This window comes from Eptatretus burgeri, chromosome 14, assembly GCF_056783735.1.
Source record: "Eptatretus burgeri isolate ZD-2024b chromosome 14, Ebu_testis_v1, whole genome shotgun sequence".
NCBI lineage: Eukaryota > Metazoa > Chordata > Myxini > Myxiniformes > Myxinidae > Eptatretus > Eptatretus burgeri.
The window spans coordinates 61,504,480-61,516,594 of record NC_140974.1 but is presented as its reverse complement, the minus strand read 5'-3'; the positions used below and the strand labels follow the sequence as shown (position 1 = coordinate 61,516,594).

Below are 12,115 nucleotides of genomic sequence, written 5' to 3'. Positions count from 1 at the left end.
AATTTCAACGATATTTTGAAGATTTAATGAAAGCCTTATGCAGTTATACATTGGTCTAAACCTATTACTCCTGGGCTATGAACAATTTTCACCATATCTGTGGTAATATGATAGAAACCTTAAAAAATAGAGTAAAATAAGAATATTCATGTATTGTATTAAATACATTAACAAAAAACAATGAACAAAACAATTACAAATGTTAAAACTTGTGAAACATATTTACAACATGACACATGTTCTCCCTCAGTCATCATCCTCATCATCAGTTTCTGGAGAAACAGGAGTTGATTCTTCAGTTTCTCCCTCAACATCCAGCAAGGATGGCATTGAAGTACTGCATTGTTGCAGGTTTGACCAGTGCACTTTGTACACAGGGCAGAGCAGTGCACCCCATCTTCTTGCAGCCACACGACACTCCACAGCCATCTGCTCTGCAGCCACAAGAGATCATGTTGAGCAGTGTCTGGAGCAATGGGACAGTCAGTGTCAACTGGAGTCAGGATGTCCTCCAGTTTCCATCCCCATGCTGTTGGCTGCAAGGGCCTCCCCATCCATTCCTGAATAGTGAGATATGTTCTGAAGGAATGTTGCTTGGCTGCAACACTTGTTGGAAGCAAAGTTGCCAACTGGAACGTTGAGGAAAGTGACGTTCTGCTGATTGCCTTGTTGTAGGCGATGTAGCGGAATACGTCCAGTGATGCACAACTGGATGCACCATAGAGCTTCAGGAGGAAGCTTTCACCTGCTTCTTGTACTTGCGCATGAGTGCTCTCCGCGTTGATGAATGTGTTGAGTAGGTCATAGTCCTTATTTTATGCACCAGATTGAATGCCTTACGCTTCCCTTGGCAATACAGAGCAGACACGGTGTTGCATCCAGTTATGGCATGCAGCACCATCACATATTTACTTGTGTCACCAATGCTTGCTTGAATGTCGTGGACTCTGTAGAGTGTTGTGGGGTTCTTGCAGCATAATATGTACAGGTCCATGTTTATGGTTGCTAGAGTCACCAGCATTAACAGCAGGTCAGTGTCAGTTCCGCCAACAACCACCGGTTTGCCAGGCGCTGCCAAAGACAGAGCAGTTGACACAATCAAGGCATCTGCATCAGCTTGCGTCTGCTTCACCTGGATGCCCGCTTGATTCAGCAAGCCACTGAGCATCTCTATGAGACGCTCCTTGTTGTGGTTATTTGCCAGAAATGCTGCCTGAGTAGTAGTGGTTTGCATGTTCTGGTCAAATAGGATGTCACCGGATGTTGACTTCTTTGCCCTGCGTCGTTGCTCTGCTGCCTTGGTGGAGACAGTTCTGTAGCCATCGAACACAGTAGTGCCAACCCCATAGTGCTTCAGGATGTAGGCAATGTAGCACTGGCACACACCTCCGTAGGTTGATGGCTGTGGCCAGACTACTGACTGCAACTGATGGCCTCCATCTATGACAAACTGGCAGTTGTTTGGAGTGTCGGGTTGTACAGGGGCAAATGACTTGAGGAGAGTACCGAGGGCACTCTTGGTTGGTTTCTGCATGGCACCGTCATGAAACAGGGATGGAGGTTGAGGAGCCAGCTCATGTGACATGAACTGCTTCATGTCAGAACTTGTCTTGAGGACACAAGTGATCCTGTTGAAGAAGAGAGTGGGATTCACCTCTGCGTTTTGCCCCCTGACGTTGATGCTGTTCTTATCTCCCATAGTCTTGACTTTGTCACTGCGATGCAGGGTGATCTCTGTGAACTGCTTCCCTGTTATTTTAGATGCTGCAGCTTGATCAATCTGCACGGCATTGTCACAGTTGACAGATGTGTCAGCTACAACACCAGTTGGAAATAGACACTAGGCGATCAGGCTGGTAACCTGAAAATGGTGGATGTGCCTGCAGCCACTGGAGGAAGACATCGTAGTCTTTCTTGTCTGTAGCCTGAGTGGATGAACGAAGATCTTTGTGTTGTTCAGAGGTAGCAGTGTGCACACCAGTGAACTTCTCCAAAGCATCGCACAAAGGAACACAGTGAGGCAGTGCATGCACCCATTTGGTTAAGGTGCTGTCTGTTATCCCTCTACCATGTGTCATCCCTCCACTGGTTTTGAGCATCCTCATCAGGAACTGCTCGATTTTCTGGTCGGAGAAGTTGCCAGACCAGAACTCATTGGCTCGGCGGATGGTGAAATACCCCTTTGTAGAGAACAACGTGTACTCCTCAGGTGGCATGACTTGTGCAATGGAGTTCATCTGTTGCCAGACTTGCCATACGGTAGATGACCTGCTGCATGGAAATGCGGGATCATCTCCTGCACACAGTGAAGATGAAGCTTCCAGTTGCCAGTCCTCTCAGCTCTGATGAAGTTGAGCATGAGCAACACCTGGTGGATGTACTGCACCCATAACTTCCCCGTTCTGCTCTGTGTGGCAGCTTGATCTAGGTGGTGAGTGAGAAACTGTTGAAACTCTTGCAGACTTTCATCTTCATCTATCTCAGCAGCATCTTCATCTTGTTCCACTGTGTCCTGGTACAGACTGACCAGATGTTCCTTGTTAGTCTGGCTCTCCCAGTCTGACTTGTCTGGCACTACTTAGATGAGGGCCAGCAAGGTCAGAATGTGGGCACGCACTGCTCGAGAGAAGGCATGACCTGTGAGCATATGCACCACTGAACCTTTGGCATACACTCGTTCCCACAGGTTTTCCAACCCGCTCCCTGTCATGATCTTCCCAATGCTGCCCAGGTAGGACACCAGCAGGTGGAAGCCACCAAGTCGCACCACCACTTTGTCCAAGTCTCTGGAGGCAGCAACAATTTCAGAAGCCTTTTCATACAGAGGCTGATCAAATGTTACTGGGCAGATCTTGAGGTTGTGCTTGTCACTTTGTGTCTGTGCAAAGCACAGTGCAGTGTAGATAGTGCTGGGGTTGCTTGGTTCCAGATTGATGAATGGGAGAGTCTCAATTCTGGAGGTTTGGAACTCATCACTTTTTAGAACAGTTTTCATGAAGCCACTCGAAGGCAGATACGGTGTTAAGTTCAACAAGTACCCAAGCATCCAAATGGAATCAAGAGCTGATGCTTGCAGTCGGTGAGTGTCGGAGATCTGCAGAGGCTCTACTGTAACTGACTGCAAAGCAGGAACTGCAGGTTTGCTGTATGCCTTGATGGGTATGTGCCCAAAAGTGCCAACTGCTTCAGCTGAGGGTAGTTGCATTGTGCGCTTGACAGGAGACTTTTCTACCGTTCCGGGTGATGTCACACAAGCTATGCCACCCATGGCATGGAAAGTGTTGTGCCCAGTTAGTGCAGCAACATTGAAATCTGCATTATCAAATACACACTGGGTGAAACCATTGAAGCCATAGGAGGGCTCACCAGCGGATATGAGGCTGTTTTCAAATCGCTGGACCTCCTTGTAGTCTTCTGCAAAACTGATGCTACTGAGGATGTCTATCAGCTCGCGAGAGGCATACTTGCAATGTATGTACACTGCTATGGCAAGTCGCACTGGTGAAATGAAAGACCTTGGTCTGCAGGCAGAAATGACAGATTGGGCAATGGCAATGCATCGCCGACTCACTACAGCAGCATTTTTGCCCTTTGGGTCCAACAACTTGTGCAAGAAGAGCTACAGAGACTCAGGAATCAGAGAGGAACCATTTTCAGTTTCTTCCAAGGTTGGATATTCACCGAGCTCATACACTGACAAACGAATCTCATCACGAATAATTGAAGCTGCCATTTCAATTATTCTTTGTCAGCTGCTTGATCTGCCACCCACCTCTCATGAAGTATCCGCTGAGCAGATTCACAGACACTGACTATGCTGGATTTTCCAGGGAGGCTTGTTATAATGATATGATCTTTGTTTCGCTCTTTAAGTTTCTGTTTAAAGTACTTGAGAGAATAGCCTTCCTCACCATTCAAGAATGTTTCTATGTGCTCCATGAGGTCAGAAACTGCATATTGACATTCATCATTGTCATCTATTTATGCACATAGCTCATTGAAAGCTGAAATCCTTTGAACATCAACTGGTTTGCCAAACAGGTTTCAACTTTTGTGGGTTAGAAAAAAAGTCCTGGGCACAGGCACGATGGTATTTTGCCTCTGCAGAAACCAAATCAATGTTTGCTTCTATTCTCTTGGTAACCGCCTCTCCCCACTCATCACCCCTCTCTGTTGCCCTTTTCAACACATTGTTCTTGAACTTTATTGTCTCTACATTGCTTGTTAACTTTCTGCGTTTGGTTTCAAGTCTGCTGCTAGTAATCAGTACTTCAGAGCAGAAAAGGCAGTGTGTGGTGATGTCAAACAAAGGAGTTCTGGACCGCAGGGTGGGTTGTTCAAATTCCTCATCTGCCGCTGATTTCTCAGAATTTCTCGTCTCAGATCTGATGGATGATTCACGGGTGTTGGCTTTTCTACAGGCAATGTGAAGTGTCAGTGACTCCTGTATCTGTAGAAGTTCATGAAGACCATCCTGTCCCTCAAGGCTTGCAGCTACGAGAGTTGTCCTTCCTTTGGGTCCAACTTGCACAAAATCCTTGAAGCATAAGTCCTTACAAATGATGCACGAAGTCCTCCATCTCCTGCTCTGAAAAGAAAACATTGTATTGTGCATGTCAGGTCAGGTCAGGTATGGGAGCGTGTGCCAGAACAGCGCGTCGCTGTGTCCACTTTCCGCTGGTACTCCAGGTGCCTCCGTCTGGCCATCCCCCAGGCAGATGCCAGGCCCATCCCCATCTCCTTGAGATGATGGTCAACCTGCTGCAACCATGAGGAACGTGGTCGGCCCACTGGCCTCCTCCACTCATGAGACTCCCACGCTGAGAGAATCTGGTGAGCAGGATCAGCGTCAGGAAAACGAGCCACATGTCCATACAGCCGCAACTGACGCTCACGGACTATGCAGGTAACAAATCTCATCCGAGTCTCTCTCAGCAACCGCTCGTTGGACACAAAATCCGACCAGCGATAGCCAAGGATTCTCCGAAGAGACCTGGTACCAAAGGAATTAAGTCTCCATCTCAGATCCTTGGTCAGAGTCCAAGTCTCGCACCCATAGAGCAAGAATGGAAGTACCAAGGACCTGAAGACTCGGACTTTCATCCTCCCGCACAGGTACCGGCAGCGCCACACCCCATGATCCAGTGAATCCATGACTGCCCAGGCCCGGCCCAGACGTCTATTGACCTCTGACTCGCAGCCAGCAGAGACATGAATATCACTGCCAAGGTAAGTGAATCTCTCCACGACCTCAGCATCCTCATCACAAACAGACACAGACAGGACAGCAGCATCCAAGATGTCACTGAAAGCCTGGATATTAGTTTTGACCCAAGAAACCCGTAATCCCAACGGCTCCGACTCCTCATTCAGCACCTTGAGGGCCCCCAAGACGATGTCTTAAAGTCTCCGCAAAGATGACTGCATCATCTGCAAAATCAAGGTCCGAGATCTTGACATTGCCAAACGATGCACCGCAACTTGATCTGTCCGACGTCCTCCCTAAAATCCAGTCCATAGAAGTGCTGAAAAGCGTGGGGGCCAGTACACACCCCTGACAAACTCCAGTACCAACTGGAAATAAGTCAGAGATGGTACCACCACACTTCACAGCACTCTCAGTACCAGAGTAGAGTTCAGACATCAGATCGATCAGTTTTGGTGGCACCCCACGAAGACCAAGAATCCTCCAGAGGACATCCCGATTCACTGAATCGAACGCTTTGCAGAGATCAACATAGGCTGCAAGCAGCCCCTGCCGAAACTCTCGTCTGCGTTCGGTGAGGACACGAAGTGCAAGGATACGGTCAATCATTGACCTCTTTGGTGTAAAGCCTGACTGCTCTGGACGCTGGTGCTCAAGCAGATGGTGGCGAACCCTATCAAGAATTATCCGAGCAAAGACCTTGCCCGGCACTGAGAGTAGCGTCACCCCTCGGTAGTTGTTGCAGTCTTGGCGATCACCCTGCCCTTTCCAGAGAGGGACAACAAGGCCCCTCTTCCAGTCAGTTGGGATGATGCCTGTGTTCCAGGCAGAGCACAAAACTGCATGCAACGACACGAGTGCAGCATTTCCACCAGCCTTGAGAAGTTCAGCATGGATGCCACAGATCCCTGGAGCTTTGCCCCGTTTCAACTGGTTCACCGCAGCCCATGTTTCCACAAGCGAAGGTGGACCACAGTTGATTCGAGGGTCAGCAACAGGGATTGTAACACCCTTGACGTCCAACTCGACAGCTGGGGGATCAGCCTGGTACAACCGCTCAAAGTAACCGGCCCAGCGGGCCTTCACTTCAGACTCCTCTGTCAAGAGCCTACCACTCTCTGCTCGAACTGCAGTGCTCCGAGGGATGGGCTTGGATGAACGTAATGCGCGAATTCCCCTGTAAGCGGGACGAGAATCACCTGTCCACAGGTGATGCTCTACCCCCTCACAGATTCCTCGCACATAGGCCTCCTTGTCCACCCTCAGTGCACGTACAATTTTACGCCTCAGCTCCCTGAACAGCTCAGCTCTGCCATTCAGCCTGGCCCTGCGACTCTGGTCAATGGTATCCAGTGTCCCTTGAGAGACAAAATTCTTCTTTGCCCTGCGGTGAGCTCCAAGACATCCACCGGCAACATCAAGGATGGTGGTCTTGAAGGTGCTCCACAACTCTTCAGGACCCCCCAAAGCACCCAGACCCCCCAAGTGTCCACACACCTGTTCGCAAACTCCTCAGCTACTCTCTCATCCCTGAGCTTGGCAACATCCAGCCTAGGCTGGGATGGTACCATTCTCCAGGATTTAAGGTGCAGCTTTAGAGTTGCGACAACAAGCCTGTGGTCATTATTGAGGAACTGAGCACTCCGGTAGACCCTGCAGTTCTGGATCATCCTCCAACGACCGTCAATGAGGACATGGTCAATCTCCTTTGCCATACCGCCAGCCTTGGAATACCAAGTCCAACGATGTGCTTGTGGGCGCTGAAACCATGAACCAGCCACCCTAAGTCCATGACTTCTTGCAAAGTCAAGGAACTTAGTGCTATTCTGGTTCATAGTTCCTGACGCATGGGGACCAACACACACCTCATAATCATCCCTATCAGTTCCAGTCGATGCATTGAAATCCCCCAAGACTAGAAGTGTATCTCGTCTGGTGCACTGATCAACCACAGACTCGAGTGTGGCATAGAATGTATCCTTCACGGTGAGATCACTCGCCTCAGTCGGAGCATAAACAGAGACCAGGGAAATGACACCTAAGGAGTGACGAATCCTTAATCTCATAATACGCTCGTTGACCGGTGTTACCTCAATTATCATTGGGGTCAGCTTATTGGACACAGCTACAGCAACGCCTTGGGTATGGTAACCATCAGAGCGACCAGACCAATAGTAGGTGTAACCACCCACCATTATCTCGCCGCAATCCGGTCTCCGAACCTCAGAGAGAGCTGCAATCCCGATGTCCAAATGCTTGAGCTCAGATGATAACAGAGACAGGTGATCATCCTCTCTTAGGGATAGGACATTCCAGGCACCCACCCGAAGGGACCGACTCAGGTTAACCCAAGGAGACCGCCGTCTGGTGGACGACACCTCAGCACCACTCCGACACACTCTCCCGCAATCTGACCCAGGGATGTTACCCCGTGGTTTCCCTCCTATCATCAAAGATTGGGGTCCCGAAGGCTTTGCCCCAATCCCGTCATCCGGTGAGCTGCCCTGCGAAGGGAAGCTGTGCAGGAGGTACTCCCACGGAGTGGGTTTTCAGATTTTTTTGCGTTTTTGCGTTTTGCGGAATGAAGGGTTTTACGGTGGCCGGAGTGCAAATCCTGCCACCAACCTCCTAATAAGAAGTAACCCAACTGCAGGAGGACGTCCGCAGACACAGTTGGGCACTAGATATGGATGGCCGTTGGCTCACAAGGAGCTCCTCCGCCCTTTGACAGGTTTTGTTTTTAATCCTGCTGGGTGTCCATATCCAAACACCCTCCTCACCAGAAAACCTGGTGGGGAAGACGGTTTAGTCGCCGACAACCCGACTGGTTTGGTCTCCCGACCCGACAACTGGTGCATGTCAGCCATATTAAATATGTAATGAGTTGATTTTATCTTAAAAATAGCCATAGTAATTGATTCTTTGTAACTTAAAATCTATGTTTTGACCCATTGTTTTAAATTCTATGATGATTTCAGCTTGAAATATGAGAAAATCTTAAGCTGGCGGCCATCTTGGACGCCATCTTGAATTTCTCAAAAGCCCCAAGGGGCATTCTTGGGGACTTTTAGTATGTTATTCCTGACAGTTTTCTGAGCATATCCTCAAAGTTTCAGCTTGTGATAAATTTGTTCTGGGTTTGGCTCAAATTTGATTTAATACTCCTGGACTATTTGTCATAAAGCTCAAGCTGCTCTTCCTATCACTAAATCCCGCTCACCCTTCCACTGTCCCCACTCACATTTCCCCACTCTCCTTTCTCCTGATCACCCTTCCCCCGCTCTCCATTCACCCTTACCCCACTCTCCATTCCAACATCATCCTCATGTTCCAGAGCTAAGTCTTGTGTTTTCTATTTAGAGCTTTATATATGCAGTATTTTTACACACCTGGTGTTGGCGCAGTGGTTAGGGCAGAGGCTTGGGATTCAAAACGTCCTGAGTTCAAGCCCCGTTGAGCCACTGAATTAGTACACCAGGGGGTTGACTCAGCCTGTCATCCTTCTGAGGTCGGCGAAATGAGTACCAGTATACTGGGCTGGTGTATACCCCGGTTAAAATAGATGTACCATATCCCTGTGTCGTAAGAGGCGACCAGGGTTGCGTCAGGAAGGGCATCCGGCGTAAAACGTGCCAAATCACTACGCGGATCATACGCATGATCCGCTGTGGCGACCCCGAACGGGAGCAGCTGAAAGAAGAAGAAGAAGAAGAAGAAGATATGCAGTATTTTACATGTTTATTTCAATGCTGACATGCTCTATATCTATATATATATATATATATATATATATATATATATATATATATATATATATATATATATATATATATATATATATATATATATATATATATATATATATATATATGGTATTTTACATGTTTATTTCAATGCTGACATGCTCTATATATATATATATATATATATATATATATATATATATATATATATATATATATATATATATATATATATATATGGTATTTTACATGTTTATTTCAATGCGAACATCCTTTATATACAGTATTCTACACATTTATTTCAATGTTAACATGCTTTATATATACAAGATTTTACATGTTTATTTCAATGTTAACATGCTTTATATACAGTATTTTACATGTTTATTTCAATGCTAACATGCTTTATATATACAGTATTTTACATGTTTATTTCAATGCTAACATGCTTTATATATGCAGTGTTTTCCATGTTTATTTTAATGTTAAGGAGCTTTATAAATACAGTATTTTACATGTTTATTTCAATGCTAACATGGTATATATGCAGTATTTTACATGTTTATTTCAATGCTAACATCCTTCATATATATGGTATTTTACATGTTTATTTCAATGCTAACATGCTTTATATATACAGTATTTTACATGTTTATTTCAATGCTAACATGCTTTATATATGCAGTATTTTGCATGTTTATTTTAATGTTAAGGAGCTTTATAAATACAGTATTTTACATGTTTATTTCAATGTTAACATGCTTTATACATGCTTTATATACAGTATTTTACATGTTTATTTCAATGTTAATGCTTTTATATACAGTATTTTACATGTTTATTTCAATGTTAACATGCTATATATGCAGTATTTTACATGTTTACTTCAATGTTAACATGCTTTTATAGATGATATTTTACATGTTTATTTCAATGTTAACCTGCTTTTATAGATGATATTTGACATGTTTATTTCAATGTTAACCTGCTTTTATAGATGATATTTTACATGTTTATTTCAATGTTAACCTGCTTTTATAGATGAGTTTTTACATGTTTATTTCAATGTTAACCTGCTTTTATAGATGATATTTTACATGTTTATTTCAATGCTAACATGGTATATATGCAGTATTTTACATGTTTATTTCAATGCTAACATCCTTCATATATACAGTATTTTACATGTTTATTTCAATGCAAACATGCTATATATGTGTGTGTGTGTGTGTGTGTGTGTGTGTGTGTGTGTGTGTGTGTGTGTGTGTGTGTGTGTGTGTGTGTGTGTATATATATTTGTGTATATATATATATATATATATATATATATATATATATATATATATATATATATATATATATATATATATATATATATATATATATATATATATATATATATATATTGTTGCGGATTCGCACCCGCCGGTGTGCTGACGGCCACGTAACTCGAATCGCGGCACGTCGCCCACCGGACGGACAATCCAGTCGTGACCCTCTCGGACTAACGCCGGGAACCAGTCACGGGTGGACCTTTCGGTCTCACCGCGATCGTGCCAATCGGCCCCCGCGTGGGATAGGGTTGCTCGCCAAATTCGACCTACCTAAGTACCCACACGGAGGGTAGACCGGGCGATCGCACCTCGCCGCAGGTCGACTTCGGACACGGGCCACTTAAGCGACCCGTTCCGTACTATCGGGATAACCGAGCGGTGTTATTCGTCGGCCTCGACGGTTCGATTAATTATCGGGCGTCTTAGCCCACGACCAACCCTTTACGTGAAGCAAGATGGGGATTCAATGAAAGAAATGACGAAGCGAAGCGGGAAAACAGTTCAACAATAAGCACATTTATTTCGCGATGAACGGAAAGCACACATATACAATTCCACCAAAAGCACATGTAAAAGAAGAAGACAATGCAAATGCAACAATGCAGATCTATCCGACTACCGGGCACTCGGCAACACTTATACAATTTTACTTCACAGACGGCGCCGACAACACATATTCCCAAAGCAAAAGAAAAGAGAACCACCCTCCAGGATGAGGGGGTAGGCGGGCCTGGGGCCGAGACCGTGTCGGGCCTACCCGTCTGATGATGAGACGCGGAGCGGCGGTGGTGCCTCAACTCCGCGGGCCTCGCGGACAGTGTCTGGTAGGGGGTGGGAAGGGGGCCCCCTTTTGTCGCACTATCTCAGCGCGGGGGGAAACAGGAGGGGGTTGCTGATGCTCGGGGAAAGGAGGATTTCACAAAATCTCGGGTCCCACGACGAGCGTCTCCACCACGACCTCGGTCGCGCCGCCGGCCTCTCCCTCCGCAGTTCCCCGAATCCGACGCGAGCACCCCCTCAACCGCCTTCGCCGCCGCCGCCTCTCCACAGCTTCGTCCGATCGCCCTCTCCGTCTCCTCTCGTCCCAACTCTTCACTGGCTCCGCGAACTCCCAACTGCGAACTGCCCACTGCGAACTGCTAACCAACTGTCTGACGAACGCAGTTGTTTTTATAAGCCCCGTGGCTTCGCTCTTTCATCTTTGACCCTCTGCCTCCGACCTTTCACCTCGCTCCCCATTGGCCCGAGGAAAAGTGGGCGTGAATGCTTTTTGATCCATGAATTTGCATATAGCGACCGCCCTCCAACGCCCTGGAGGCGGGGCCAAATCGCCCCTCGCTCACCGATTGGACGGAACAAAAGTGGGCGTGAGTCGTTTTTGATCCGTTTTTCTGCGGAAAGTCCGTGATGTTTTTGAACACGCTGCTCGGCGCGCGCCCCGCACGAGTCCAGCATCGGTGCCCACGAGTGGCGCGAGACGACGGCGATGCGATGGTGGCGAGTTGTGACGGTAAAGGTCGTGGCGGTTGTGGTGAAGCGGCGTTGTGGTTGGTGGTTGTTGTTGTGATGGCCGCGTTGTGGTTGGTGGTTGTTGTGTGATGGCTGTTGAGACGTGGTTGGTGGTGGTAATAATGGCGGCTGGTCCAAAATAAAGATAGTAAAAGAAAAACGGCTATCCTGAAGAGTCGCAGCCCTCATGAATGACATTTATTCCCTCTAGACAACGGGTTTGGGCCTAACTACACATATACTTACCGAGATATCTCACCTAAGGGACCTGAATGGTGGTTTGCGAATTTGGTCAACCACAACAATATATATATATACATATA

The 12,115-nt window shown here is 46.7% G+C and overlaps 1 pseudogene; it reads right to left on the bottom strand.

Moving 5' to 3' along the window:
• Positions 1 to 246: 246 nt before the first annotated feature.
• Positions 247 to 3,733, bottom strand: LOC147013367 (uncharacterized; annotated as a pseudogene).
• Positions 3,734 to 12,115: the final 8,382 nt, after the last annotated feature.